This window comes from Ambystoma mexicanum, chromosome 4p, assembly GCF_040938575.1.
Source record: "Ambystoma mexicanum isolate Mex_15411 chromosome 4p, UKY_AmexF1_1, whole genome shotgun sequence".
Classification (NCBI taxonomy): domain Eukaryota; kingdom Metazoa; phylum Chordata; class Amphibia; order Caudata; family Ambystomatidae; genus Ambystoma; species Ambystoma mexicanum.
The window spans coordinates 1,025,197,837-1,025,213,030 of record NC_090927.1 but is presented as its reverse complement, the minus strand read 5'-3'; positions in this window follow the sequence as shown (position 1 = coordinate 1,025,213,030).

Sequence of the window (15,194 nt, the reverse complement as noted above, 5' to 3'; positions counted from 1 at the left end):
GGACAGCTCAGCCCTTTCTTCTTTACAGCTGTGAAACGGTGTGTACCTTTGGCACACAGTTGGATTCTCTCACCCGTCTGTGGCTTTGGGTATCATTTCATAGGTTTCTTTATGAACTGGCGCATTTAGATTTATTCTTTGCCATTTTAACTTGTGTACGATCTATTTCATGCTTGCACTTTTTGAGCACACAAAGTCCTCCAAAATGTGGGGTCGGGGAGTCAAAGTAGCGGTTACATCTGAACATCATTTTAGTGCCCACATTGTGCGTCCCCTAAGCATAGGCATGCACTTAATATTGTAAAATAAGGCATCATTTTGAACCTTTACTTTTTGGGAGAAACACCTAATTCTGTACAATGGTTTAAAAATGCATGTCATGCGTATAGAACGAACGTCAATGATAATGGGGAGTGGCACCAATAAAACCAACAAGGTTCTGGCTGTTTTGCACATTAGGGAGCATTCTGGGAACATAACAACCAAAGAGGTTTATATCTGTCAGATATGTCCATGAGAGTTGTATGACTGAATCACTAAATACCTAATGCACGCTCGGTTTGGTACACATTTCCTTTTTTTCGTTTTAACAAAAGTCACCCTAACAATAAAGCTTTGGTAAATATCAAGTATATATATATATGTTTTGTCAGCAGAAAACTTCAGCTGTCAGAATGCAATAACTGCTAACAGCTCCAAATCTCTCAAGCATTGTTGTGGATTCGCAAGACTCTGAGAAACAAAACTCAATTTAACTTAAATAAAACTGTCAAGTGCATTGAAATTAACTGCTATACAAATGTTTCTCCAGTGGAAATCTGCACCCCAGGCCTGGGCCTAGTTAGCCTCATTGTAAATATGTCACTGATAATATTACAGACTCAGATGCATAACTACAGTGACCCTGTAGTTATGGTTAAGTTGCATTCCCCAGAGGAAGTCGCTTTAGATTGATACATTTTACATTTTTACATAGCAATAGTACACCCCACACAAACTGCACTCACTTGCACATACAGTAGTTTATGTATGCATCAGATGTGGTAAGGAGTGTGCTGACTTTTTAAATCTGACACAGAGTTGTGCTTGGGTGCAGGTTGGCTAGGTGGTACCTGAGACATCAGAACTGGGCCTTCCACAGAGCAAATATGTCACTTTTAGGCCACTTTGTGAAAAAATCGGTCAGTTTGCGTTTCTTGGTGATGATGTCTTCAGTAGTGATTAACGTTAGCAAAATTATTGTGTACTTATTTGTGTAATGTTATCATAGACCAGGGGACTGCAACCTTTGGCTCTCCAGATGTTTTGGACTACAATTCCCATCAGACATAACTCACCTTATCAATGGTGAGGGACCATGGGAGTTGTAGTCCAAAACTTCTGGCAAGCCACAGGTGGCAGACCCCAGTGATAGACCATGGTACACAAACAGAAACACGCAGGTGCAGGTCACCCTGCCATTATATGACTATGATATCAGGTGTATGATGAAATTGACAGCATGGGTAACTGCGATGAGATGAAATACTGTTACTTATGGGGGATGTCATTTTTTAACTAAGATTTATAAATAGTAAAAATAAAAGCAAAATGTAAGGTGTGACCACTGAATATCTTCAGCTGACTCCTATACAGCTTTGGTAGAAATTTAAAATTATTATTTGCGGTATCTGAATTTGATGATTATAAATCGGCATAAAAATGCTCAAAATTCCTTCATAATATCATCAGATTATAAGAGTATTGTAACTGTATATTTTGAGTAACTACAAGTCTTCAGATATAATTCTAGACATTAGCTGGTATTTATCAACCTGTCGCGCATCTTTGATTGCACCAACAGGAACCAACCTTGGGCACATTTAGACACAGAGGGTCCACCTGATCCATCCCTACATATCTTGAAGGAACTCAATATTGATCGAGAGGTGAGTGGATAATATGGTCCAAGCGGAGGATTAACCTGTTCATTTCCATGTCGGCAGTGTGTGTGCGTTAATAATAAAAAAATTAAAAAAGAAAAAGGCTATTCACTGGAAATTCTGCTTCGTGCAAATGATAGATTATTCATTGAATGGCCCCAATCACTTTAGTACTGCAGTAAGTGATTGGTAGATATACATTGTTTATGGACACAAAGTGCCTATCAGTTAACATCTCCAAATCTAACGTTATGATGGTTAGTCAAAACCTTAAACCCAGATAGTCATTCAAATTCAAGGGAATTAAAATGGAGACACATACTTATTATGAATCCGGTACGTTTCCATATCACAAAACTACGTCATATGAATGCACACGCTGTGTCGTGCTTTCAAGGGTTAATATTGCATACTATTCTGCACATAATAATTTGCAAGTTCTGCACCAACATGTATATATTTTGGCACTCCAAAGTGTGAACATTCATCCAATACTGCTAGGTGATGCTTTATGAGTTTAAATAAGACAAAGAAAAGCCTTTGGACAGGACAGCCAAAGACTTGCTGTGGAATGAGAAATGGTATTGAAGCGGCAGCTGGAGAGCTACCTGTTTACCACATTAGCTATACAGTCGCTTGCTGCTGGTTGTTGGGCTGACAAACTGACAGGGGCTAGGTAGCGGGCTTAAAAACTGGTGGAACATAATTAATGTAATCATACAATGTAGCAAGTGACCACAGCGAGCGAGCCTGAACTCGACATGGGGTGTACACACATATTATATCAAGAAAAGTACATATGTTTCTTAGTGATCTAAAGGGCTACCAAATACTGTTCTGCTAATAAGCTGTGGCCAGTGGCAAGCAGGCTGGATCAAAAACCCAATATAACTTAACATCACTAACAAATGAAAAACATTTTCAATTCCAAAATAGCTTTTTAAATAATGACACTTGTGAATGTATTCCATTACCATCTGAGTTGCATTTATATGTATTTATTTATGTATTGGATATTTGTGAGGCACCTATACAACAAGTGGTGTTTCAAGGCACCACAAGGCAAAAAGGGGGGTCAGGGGGAACAATGAGAAAGATACAATAACAGTCCTCCTAGGTCTTGTGACATTCAAATCGTGCAAGTGCAGAACAAGATGTGTGAGGGAGGGGGGAGGAGGGAAGTGCCGGTTTGTGCAAAAACGAAGTTCTACAGTGGGAAGGGAAAAGGGTGAAGGGGTGAAGTGCAAGTGCTAAAGGTAGGCCAGACGGCAAGTGCCAGGAAATACATGTAGGTGAAAAGAAGGGGGATGGACTGGGCGGGTGGGCCTGGGGTCCTGTAGTACTCAAAGGGAACCAGGCGGCCATTCACTGTGGGAGAAGAAGGTGTTAGCAAGGGAGGGTGAGAGTGAAGGAGGAGGCGAAAGGGAGGGTCTTGAGGAGCTTCCAGAACTTAAGGAGATACGGCTTAAGCATGAGAGGGGTGGGAGACCATTCCCCAGGGAGGCTCCTGCGGAGGAGAGACATCGACCCCCACTGCTTTGCTTAAAGAAGCATCTGATTCGCAGAGAGTTGGAGTTAGCATACTGAAGAACTCTAGCAGGGAGGTATTTAGGGAGAGAGTGTTAGATGTAGCAGGATCCCAGGCCCCAGAAAGCCTTGTGGATGAAGAAGAGGGTTTTGAATTTGATCCAAGCAGCAACAGAAAGCCAATTTAGAGAAATTAAGGCTGGAGAGATGTGATCCCTGGGCTTGAGGCCAAGAATAAGTCTAGCAGTCAAATTCTGAATTAGTTGAAGGGACAAAGTGAGGATGATGGAAGATTGAGGAAGAGGCTGTTGCAGTAGTGAAGACTAGAGAGGACTAGAGCTCTGGTAACATTGAGTTTCTGGGGGAAGATGAGGAAAGTGAGGAGGTGCAGCTGACAGTGCACCTTCTTGGCAATATCCGAAATGTGAGGAGAGAAGGAGAGAGAGGAATCAAAGATGATGCCAAGGTTTTTTGCCTCACAAGACGGTGAGGGGAGGGGACGCACAGAGGGTGCCCAGTGCGAGGGAAGGAAGGTGGGAACTGGGGTCCCAATGAAAAGGATCTCAGTTTTACTGGTATTAAGGCAGAGATCATTGGCAGCACAGCAGAGATCATTGGCAGCGCACCATGACTGAATGCCAGTCAGACAGTCAGAGAGGAGGAAGATGAGGAAGAAGAGGAATGAGAGGGAAGCTTGAAGGATAGCTGCAGGTTGTCTGCATAACACTGGAAGTGAGGAGAGAAGGAAGAGATCAAGTGGGCCAATGGGGTAAGGTAGATGTTGAAAAGCCACGGTGAGAGGATAGAGCCTTTAGGGACACTGCAAGTGGAGAGTGTCATAGGGGAGAGAAACGGACCCAGTTGAACGTGGCAAGGTTGGTTGGAGAGGAAGGAGGTCAACCAGTCCAGTGCCAGGCCTGTGATGCAGAGGGTGTCACAGAGCCAATTCATCAGGGAGGCATGATTGACCCCATCGAAGGTGAATGAAAGATCCAGGAGGATAAGAACGAAGGATGAGTTAGAGTCAGGAATAACAAGCAAGTCATCATGAGCGTTCAGTAGAGCGGTTTCCATGCCTCTGGCAGCTCTGAAGCCAGAGTGGTTGTCGTGGAGACAGCCGACAGATTCATTATGTTGGGTCAGTTGCATTATTAGAAATGAAGTATGGATAGAACATACTGCAGTAAAAATGAAAGACGCATTTCCAATTCAAACGTAGATTAGTCAATTTTGGTACATACATTTAAATTCAAAGATGCACAATGTTAACGTTAATGTTAAAGCTATTTATATAGCGCACCATAACCAACGGAGTTGGTCTCAGCCACTCAGGCAAAACATATATTACTCTTTGCAACAACTGTGAACTGTACACAGATCTGGATTGGGTTCCTATAGAAATCAATTAAACAAACCATGTCAAACATAATTTAAAAAACGGTATATTATCACCATCTAAAACAACTTAACTTACCATTTTAACTAGTAAAATTAAAAGCTTGCCTTCATGTGTGCATGCCCGCAAATGATATGACATGATATGTCATTTATAACGCGCCTGTACACAAGTGTTTCTTGGCGAAACAAGACAAGGGGGGGAAACAGAGGGAGGACAAGACAAACAATCTCACTTGGCCTAGTGTCATTCAGATTGTGCAAGTGTGGCAGCACAGAGGTGCAGGGGGAAGGAAGAGGGGGAAGTGCCATGGAGCGGGAAAGGGAAAGTGCAATCAGGGCAGCATCGCTCTGAGTGAGTGCAGAGAGGGTAGCATGGCTCTGGGTAAGTGCAAGGAGGCAGGGGTCTGTAGAGGTTACAGTTACAGCCCCTAAGTGTGCAGTAAGGACGGAGGCAGTGCAGGGGAGACTGATCATGGAAGAGCCTGGTGCCCAGCATGACTCTGGGGTAGCTGTAGGATTATTTAGTGTGTTTTTAGAGTGCAGCGCCACTGCACGGGATCAATGTATAGCGTGTTTTTGGAGTGCAGCGCCACTGCATGGGATCAATGTATTGATATAATGCGGTACAGCAAGCCATGTGTTGCCAGTGTAACATATGGACATGTAAATGAAGACAGGCTACACAGGTCAAAAACAAACCATTTTCTCATTTAAAAGCACATCATTTTTATTTCTTTTCTCACCTGAAATGCCTCTATTGCAGGAGACACATTAGATAAATAATGAACTAATATAATTAACAAGTACTAACACGATTTTAACTTCTTAATATTGTAATGTGTTCTCCATGTGCAAAATGTGGCAGGCTGAGGCTCAATTTAAACGTGCATTCAGATTTTTTTTTCTCTCTTTTTCTCTGTGCTTTTCACGGTCCTTGCTCAGGAAACAAAACTCGAATAAGCAATTTTGTTACAGTTGCTTACTGTAAAAGTGAGCTATTGTTTGAAGAAGGAGGGTATGACATGATGGATTTTTATTGGACAGGCGTCACGTTAGGGGCTGTAACAGAGGTTTCTTGGTGTACCTCGGGGAGGAAGAAAGTCAGTGTCCATTTTGCATAGCTTTGGTGAGGACTTGGCTGAAGTGACTGTGGGGTTGCCTGGCTGAGAGGCGTCGTTCCAGTGCACTGTTGACCTTCACAGGCTGGGGATTCTAGTCGATGAGCACTTGCTTGAGAATAGAAGATTGCAGATTGGAATTGCATGTTCTTCTGCATGTTCTCGCTGGGATGCTCTAAAAGGAAGCCCTGAGCCATCTAAAGAAAGTGACCAGCCCAGATATTTTGCGTGCTGAACAGCTACAAGTTGCTTGTAATTATCTGATACAAAGTAAGAGTGCGGTGTGTGAATGAAATCTATTTCAGGCAGGCAGTGTAGCGATAGTTTCCATTGAAGAAGCACTGTATTTAAATACTCCACTCTAAAGTTGCCATCTAAATGCAAGTCCACTGATGCATTGTTTTCTTTATTGTTGCAAAGAATCTAATGAAATGCCATGTATGTTGCAATTGTTTCTCTTATGTTTATTTTAGAAAGGACTGCCTCGCAAAGCTGGTAATGTATGATTTTTTAAATGAAACTGATGTAAATCACAACCTGTGTAAAGGCTTCTTTTTGCTTCTGTTTTCTCTGGTGCAGTTAGCCCATCTCACGTCATAAAAGGGGAGGTTATTAGGTAATATATGCCAAGCGTCCTATGTGGAAAAAGTTATGTTATGAGTAATTACAAATAGCTGTGTGCGTGGTTCCACTCAGTGTATATATGTGTGTGGCTTCTGAGTGGAACACAATCCGATAGTCTGCTGGGCGTACATGAATCAGCAGAGAGAGAGGCCTCTGGAAATAGTTTCACTAATGTAAATAAATTAGTGATAATACCACATGTTATTGTGAATACTTTATGGAAGCATAGCTCGCTGGTGTAGATAAATCAGTGACAACAGCCAAAAGTGGCACTCCATATGAAAATGTGGTGTTATTGAATAATGTAGAAGCCTGAGGCCTCTAGAGATCACAAGAACAGTCTAAACAAAAGAAAGGGGTTTTGTATGTTGGGGCCACAAATAAAACAAAGAGATTATGCTCATCACTATACCACAACGAAATGTATACCAACTGAATGTATCTGTGTACTGAAATAATGCATAGCTACTATACCACTATAATACCAAACCTAATCTAAATACAAGGAGTGGTTATTACTAAACTATTTTTGTTTTTGGTGGTAAGAAAATACGGCGAGGCTCCAAATCTACACAAAATACCCAACATAGCCAAGCAACCAGTCAGCACAGCCGATAGGTAGGTCAGCAGGGGAGAGAGAAAGAGAGAGAGAGAGAGAGAGAGAGAGAGGGAGGGAGGGAGAGAGAGAGAGAGAGAGAGAGAAAGCGAGAGAGAGAGAAAGAGAGAGAGAGAGAGAGAGAGAGAGAAAAAAAGAAAAAAAAACAGAAGGGGAAAGGAAGATCTTGAGCAGCTTCCAGAACTTCAGGTGGTACGGCTAAAGTTTGAGCGGAGCAGAAAGGCTATTCTAGCGGGAGGCACCTGCAGAGGAGAGAGATCTACCCCCCATTCTATGCCTGGAGAAGCATCTGACCCTCAGAGAGTTGGAGATAGGTGAGAGAAGGAAAGTATTTTGAAAGAGAGAGTTGGATGTAGTGTGGGCCACGGCCCCAGAAAGCCTTTTGGACGATCAACAACAGCATCATCAGAAACCAATTGTATCACTCCTTTCTCTACTGAAAGTCAGGATGTGAGTGCCTCCAAATGCATGGTCAGGAATGTTTGCATTGTGAGAGCGGCGTAGATGGGTCTTACTGATTGGGAACAGGTGGAGATATAGGAGCAGTCCCACTACTGATATTGATGTTGATATTGATATTTTATTTCTATCGTGCTCGTGTTTCAGAGCGTGACAAGGCAAGGGAGGGGGACAGGGGAGAGCAAAACAGCGGTCTTACTAGGCCCAGTGACATTGAGCATGCCCAAGTGCATGGGACAGGGGGAGGGGAAAGGTGCATGGAAGGGGGGAGAAGTGGAAAGTGCGAAGCAGAGCAGAAATAGATAAATAACTATAAATAAATAATAAAGGCAACAAACAGAGGTAGTGCAGCCAGCAATTTGCAAGTGCTAGGTTTAAGGCAGCAGACTGGGTTGGCCTGATAAGTGCAGGAAGAAACGGGGGGCTGTATGGGTACAGCTAAAGACCCCAGTGCAAGGGGTGGCCCAGAGGCAGTGCGGGAGGGTGGAAGGGTGAGCAGGTACCTGGGCCCGGAGGACAGAGGGTGGCTAGGTGCACGGTGCCAAGAGAGAACAGATCAGCAGGGGAGAGGGGGAGCAAAGGCAGAAGAAAAGAGGAAGGTCTTGAGGTGCTTCCGGAACCAGAGATAGTTCTCCTCAAGTTTTAGAGTGGCAGGGAGGCTGTTCCAGATGGAGGCCCCAGCCAAAGACAGATATCTACCCCCAGCTTGTTTCTTTGAAAAACGACTGACCCTGAGAGAGTTGAAGGTAGAGGAGCGAGATGGGATGTCGTCCCAGAATAGATTTGGATCTGAGTGGTCATACTCGTATTCGAGAATAGGGTGGAATTTGTTAGCGGCCCCAGTACTGACTGGCCTTTATTATGATGGAAGAGCAGCCTGACTCCTGATCGGTTATGAGTCGGGATGTAACAGTGCTCCACTTCTTAACAGTACCATGTCAGAATCTGAAAGTGGCTACACTCCTGATCAGATATGAGTCGGAATGTGAAAGCAGTTTCACTCTATTACCAGGTAGAGTCTGCATATCCAAGCTTCCAAACAACAGGTTGGGATGCATGGGCAGTTCAAGCCCTCATTGGGATCACTCAGGTTCGAATGAATGAGCAATCCCACTTCTGATAGGGAACAGGTTGTCATGTGAGAGCACTGCCACCCCCTATCAGGAATAGGTTGAAATGCAAGAATAGTCTGAATGTGAGAGTGATTATGCTCTAGATCTGGTACAAAATATAATCAGACAGTGGTTCAATTACACATCAAGTATCAGCTGGGGTATGAGAGCCGTACCACTCGTGGTTGAAATGTGTGACAGTCCCATCCTGATCAGAAACTGTTTATCTTGTGAGAGCAGTCTCATTGATAAATAGGAACAGGTTGAGATACAAGTGTGCCCAAAACAATGATCAGGAACAGGTTGGTATATGTGAGTGGTCCCACTACTTATCAGTAATTGCTAGGGATGTGAGAGCTGTACCCAAAGTGGTTAGGATGTATGATTGACCCCACTTCTAATCAGGAACTTGTCAGGGGTGAGAACCATACCGCTCATGTACGGGAACAGATTGTAATGTAGGAGCGGTCCCAATTCTGGTATGGAGTGGGTCGACAAGTGAGTGTGGTCCCATTCCTAAACTGAGCAAGAATGGGTCAAAATACAGTGATGATCCCGTTGCAGGGTTTTTGTAGCGTCTTGTCTCGTACCTTCTGTGCTTTATTTCATTTATTTTTCTTGTTTCATGTTTTTCTGGCTTCCTTTTTCTTCCACGGATTCATTTTGACATCCATTCTTTCCTCCCTATCTTTCCTTCCTTCCTCCCTTGAACCAAAATGCAGTATATGAAGGCTTTGCTGGGAGGTGACGGGGTGAGAGGCAGGAGGAGGAACAGTGTGATGTTGGATTTTGTGAGGCAGATGGGGCGGTGGGAGGAGTTGTGAGTTTATGTGAGTCAAGTATTGATTGGTGGGTCTGGTGCACATCATCCTTTAGGATGGGTAAGCGCCTGCGTGGGTCCACCCACGCACCCGATAATTAAGAAGAAGACTTTATTTCGCTATTTTACTTTCAAAAGTAATGTCTGTTACTTCAGAACAATAGTTCACAAGAAGTTTCTCAGGTTTTTTCTAGGTCAGTTACGCAAATAACATATTGATGTTCTTTTCCTATAACAAATTACACAGGTTTCACATCTTCCACCCGCCCGTTTACTCAAATCACCCATCAATTATTTACTCCTTTTAGCCACTTCGCTCCATGAATCTGAGGATTGTCAGAAGCGGCCAGGCGTCTTTCTGTCTTGGTTTAGCTTGATGATTGCAAGAGCACCCGTCGCGTGTCGAAAGGTGCTTTCTTCTTTGTTCCGGGTGGAATGCTAGCGGCTCAGAGTGTGGCTTGCGGTCCTTCAGAGATCCTGAAAGTGCCTGAGGTTTTGTCTACTGCAGACCTCTGGACAAGGCAGGATAATTTCAAGACTACTGGTGAGGTGTTAAGATCTTTGCTGACCGAGGCGTCCATTACACGCCCCCAGTGGGGCAGGGCCCATGGAGCTCCGTTCAGTACAGCTTTCCAGGCTACTAAATATCGCAGAAGGTGCAAGATTGGTCTGGTCGTGGATGTGAGTAGGGTGAGGTGCCCCTCCCTGCCAGCAGAGTTATCTATCGAGGACAGCTGACATTGGTGGTGACACCCCCCCCTTCTAGTCACTGTGGCTGTGCAGGCACATTTTGCGTTCATTTTTCTCAATTTGGGCTGTACCTAAAAAGCAAAGACCAAAGAACTATTTGCTGTATGATTAAAAGTGCAAATTATCGCACACAAACATGGGGACCTATTGAAGAGGGCAACATTTGGACAACAGTTACTACATATCGGAGTGGAGAAGAGTGGCAGTCTGGCTAGTCCGAGTGGACCATGTGGCGTGGTGGCAGATTTGAAGTTAACAAGTTACAAATTGCAGTTGTAGAAAGAATGCCTGGCAGACCACAACTGCTGCAGCCACTTGTAAAGTTGTTATTGGTGGTACAATGGGGTTCATTGTTATTTTTGAGGGCCTGCGGGCCTCTGTGACACTGATCTGGTATACAAATAATATCTAATCCTGTACCGAACATACTATTATAACATTTGCGATAATAATGACAAAAAGGGAAGGTATAGGAAGCAAGAGGAAGTCTGATAAGTGGGCATCCCCCTGTGCTTATTCATTGCGCAGTCAACGGGATCCCATAGGTCTACTGGTAAAAGAAACCAGGTCATGCGCAAAGCGCTCCTTACGCAGGGGGTTACAGACCTCATTATTGAAAGGATGAACAATAATACCAATTAACAAATACCTTTTGAAAAGGAGAGGAGATAGCTCTATGGCACCATTCACTGTGGCCCCTGAGTATACTAACAAGCCAGATATACAGGTGACCAAAGGCAATAAAGCCAGTTGATGGACTGCTGTGAGAACAAGAAAAGATAACAAACTTTTTCCCAACCCTTTCCTCGAGTAGACCTGGAGGTCTGCCTGTAGTAGCGAGTTCCCAAATTCAGTGGCTAATACTGATAATAATAATTCCCTGCTAAATACGTGCTTGAACTTAAGACGATCTTCCTTATCGGAGCTGTGCCCAACATGGATTTTCTTACATCGCTTCCCTCTACTAACTTGTCGGTAACCCCTGATCTTGAGAGAAATAGTGAACACGCACCCACTGGCAGAGGCAGATTGGAGCTTGGATAATTCAAAAAGTACAATACTTGATGATGCTAATTTTAATGAATCTACATTTATGCCACGCTTGAACACAATTGCCATTACAATGGATACAATTTTTGGGTCATGCTTGACATTGGCAAATGAACAGTGTGAGCTATAAAAAGGATCATGTTAAGGGTAGTGGATGTGATTCTGACCAACAGTGTCTTAGATATGGGGCATTCACGAGAAATACTAGGGGCGGATTCTGCAGAAGAGGTGGTCAGAGAGACAACAATGGATTCAAGCATGATAAATACTCTGCTATCAATTTCCGATCATTCAGTGTCATCCTTGGAGATGAATCAAACGAGGGTCATGCAGGAACTGTCAAACATACAATCTTCCGCTGTTTGCACTCCACCCTCGAACAAGCACACAATAACGCTATGTAAATGTAGAAAGAGAAATAAAACAAAAGAATTCCCTAAACATAAAAAGCAAATATTGGTGGAAGCACCCAACGATGCATCGGCACTGGCAGTAATACCTAATAAAAGCAAAAATGTTATATCCGTGAAGTGTAAGAGAGCCAACTCTGGGAATACTGTTGGAGAAAATAACCAGTCTAAGCGACTAATTGTTACGCTCGACAAATGGCTACAACTCACAGAGGAGATGGATTCACATAGGCCATTAACGAAAGGTCCAAACAAATTTGAACAAAGAGATAAAGTTCAAGTCATCAATGTGCAACATGCAAAAATGGAGATGGGTTCACAATGTAGATTGACAATGACCAGAAAATCTACCCAGATGGCAACTGAGAACGTAGACCCAAGGGCAATGTTTATGCCCACCCTTGACAACAGGCAGACCCAAGCCTCTTCGGATAGCCCGACAATGGCCAAGGATTTATCAGGCCCTTCACAAGCTTTGCTTGAAGATTGTCAAACCTCACAAGCATATTGCTACAAACAGCATAATGACAAGCCATCCAAAACCCCAGCACATTATTAGCGATGCATCTGTATCATGGAAATTGAGCCTACTAGTCATAGTCCATTTTTGAATGGAGAAAATGTGATGCTACCGTTCTGACAAATCATAGAATTGTTTGCATGACATCACAAGACATTGAAAGGGTGAAACTTCCCACCTTACATAGTCAATCTAAATGGGTGGTAATAATGTTTTTCAGTTGTATGGTCGTGGAAGGACTCATGCAATTTACTGAAGAATTGGATACTATGGGCTATGCAACTATACTATGGCTCCCTTGAGGAGGATCAATTCAGGACCCTGGTGTATACCATGGAGGGAAAAACAGCAATTAAATCTGCTCGGCCAAACAAGAGGCTGGGCTATCGAGGTGAACAAACTAAATTGATGCAGCATACTCTGCCCAATAAGAACTGAGCTTCTCCGGATGCAGAGCCTTGGTATTGACCACCGGTTTGGCCCGAATTGGGCCTTGTCCTATCTTGGAACAAAAGGGGCATTAGATCATTTACTACACATCCCATAAATTATGCTGTGCTCTCCACAACCAACATTTATATGTTACAAGAAACTTTTTTGATGTAAACCTTTTCAATGGATGGTTACCGAACATATTTTCAACCTGCTATCAAACGTTTGAAGGGGAGACCTAAAAGTGACCTATGTATAGGCATTAGACAGAGTTATGAGGCAGTGGGATATACGACTGGCACACATTGTAATAATGGCTTGGCAGTGGAAATTAAGAACTTCTTTGAAAGGAATATCCACACTTTAATATTAAATGTATATGACCCCCCTGATGTAACATATACCACTTCATTGTTAAAATGGGTGAAAGAGACATTGTCAAAATGGAAGCTTAAGTACCCCTCAGGGATTATAATTATAGCTGGTGATTTTAATGTGCACTGTATTAATCTGGTACGTGGCATCAAGACAGATACACAATGGAGACCACTTTCGGAACATGCCAGAAGTGTTGGAGGTGGTCAGAAGTATTATTGGAATTTAACCTTTTACTACAGTTAACAAGTAAAAATGATACTCTGCTTGAGATGGTCACGTGGACTAATAGTCATAGCACCTCAATATTGGATACAGACTGTGTGCATTGTAATGTATCGAAGTATGAAATTACATTTACTCCATTTACTCCAGTTAGTATCCACACAATGATGATGGCCACCTTTCTTATGCAATCACAGAAGAAAGGGGAAGTTGAATTGGGCATGGCTTCAGTCAATGCTAAGGGTGACAGAGTTGTGTGGTCTGAGGCCAATATAAAAAGGGCCAACAAGTATATAGCACGCATAGCCCGTTCCCCGGAAGAATGAATAAAACATTGTAATTACAACTTGGGGGAATTGTGTGCATTAATTAAGCCCTGCCTGTACATGGCAGGGAAGACGACTGTACAAGGTAAAGTAGCTATCTGATTCACATTGAAAAGCGTATGTTTCCCACGAAGGCGGGGTCTATTAAGAGAGACAAGACCCTAACATTTCAAGAGCAAAAAATGTAGATTGGGGCTACATCTACCAAATATAAGAACTGGCTGAGTAGCCATAAAGCAAGTTTTGTATCAGCCAATAGGAAAATGGTCTATGGGTTGATTCATACAACTGATTCATGGAAATTCTTGAACTTATATGGGACCTATTTGGCTCCAATGGCCCCCGAGTAGATTTGTGCTATAGAAGCTTGGCGGGTGTACGTAAAAGGTCTCTTTATTTATTTATTTATAATAATTTATATAGCACGGCCACTGACCCAGGGGCTTAAGGGCGATGACATAAACAACAAACATGTCCAGGGTCGGAAAAACCTAAGTAAGGACAAAAGAGGGCCAGGAGAGAGAAGGGGGTTTAACTCAAGACTAGATGTTAACAAAACACATTAGTTAAACATGTGAGTTTTTAAACCTTTTCTAAAAACTCAAGTAGAAGTTCCTTCTCTAGGCTTGCTCGGCAGATTATTCCAGACAATACGAGCTATTGAAGTAGAAGGCTCCAAATTTGACCTGTGAGAGTCTGCACACGGGAATAATTAACTAATGGCAGTTATTGGATCTAAGACTGTATTTGTTAGTTTTAATTATCAATTATATTTAGTCATCATCTCTATTGGGAGCAAACCACTGTTGAAATGTAAACTTGTGTTCGCTTATATGGGTGGACCAGTATTGAACATAGAAATTAGTGACATTCTTGACATTTTGGCTAAACTAAAATCTTCTAGGGCCCTGGCCCTGATGGGCTAGCAAATATAGTCTTGAAATCCAATCCTCAATTCTCGGCCAGAGTTTTGCACAAAATGTACACAAAAACTATGCATAACTGGAGTGCTCCCTTTGTGCTGGTTCAACTCAGCATTGATTCTGATCCAAAAATGTGGCTCCCGTGTAGAGCCCCATCAATTATAGATGACTAGCCATGCTAGATACCAGAAGCAAAGATTTGGAACCATTTTGTTGCTATTACTTAATAAATGGGCTAGTGACAATTGTTAAAAGCCAAACAGTTGGGATTTAGGAAGGGCTATTTCACCAAACAGGCCATGTAGGCCTTACGCCTGTTAGCAGCGTATGTATTAAGAGGGACTGACGATGACCTTTTCATATGCTTTGTCGATTCTTCAACAGCATTTGATTGTGTCCACCGACACATTTTGTGGTCTAAATTAGAAAGGTGGGGCATAGACAAACACTTGTATTTTTTTAATGCCCTAAATACTAATAGAACTGCTACTGTCTGTCTCTTGCAAGAAGGGGATGTCGCTTCTCCCATGTCTAGCAATAGGGTTTGAAGCAGGGGTGAGTATTAGTGCCCCTATTATATAACCTCT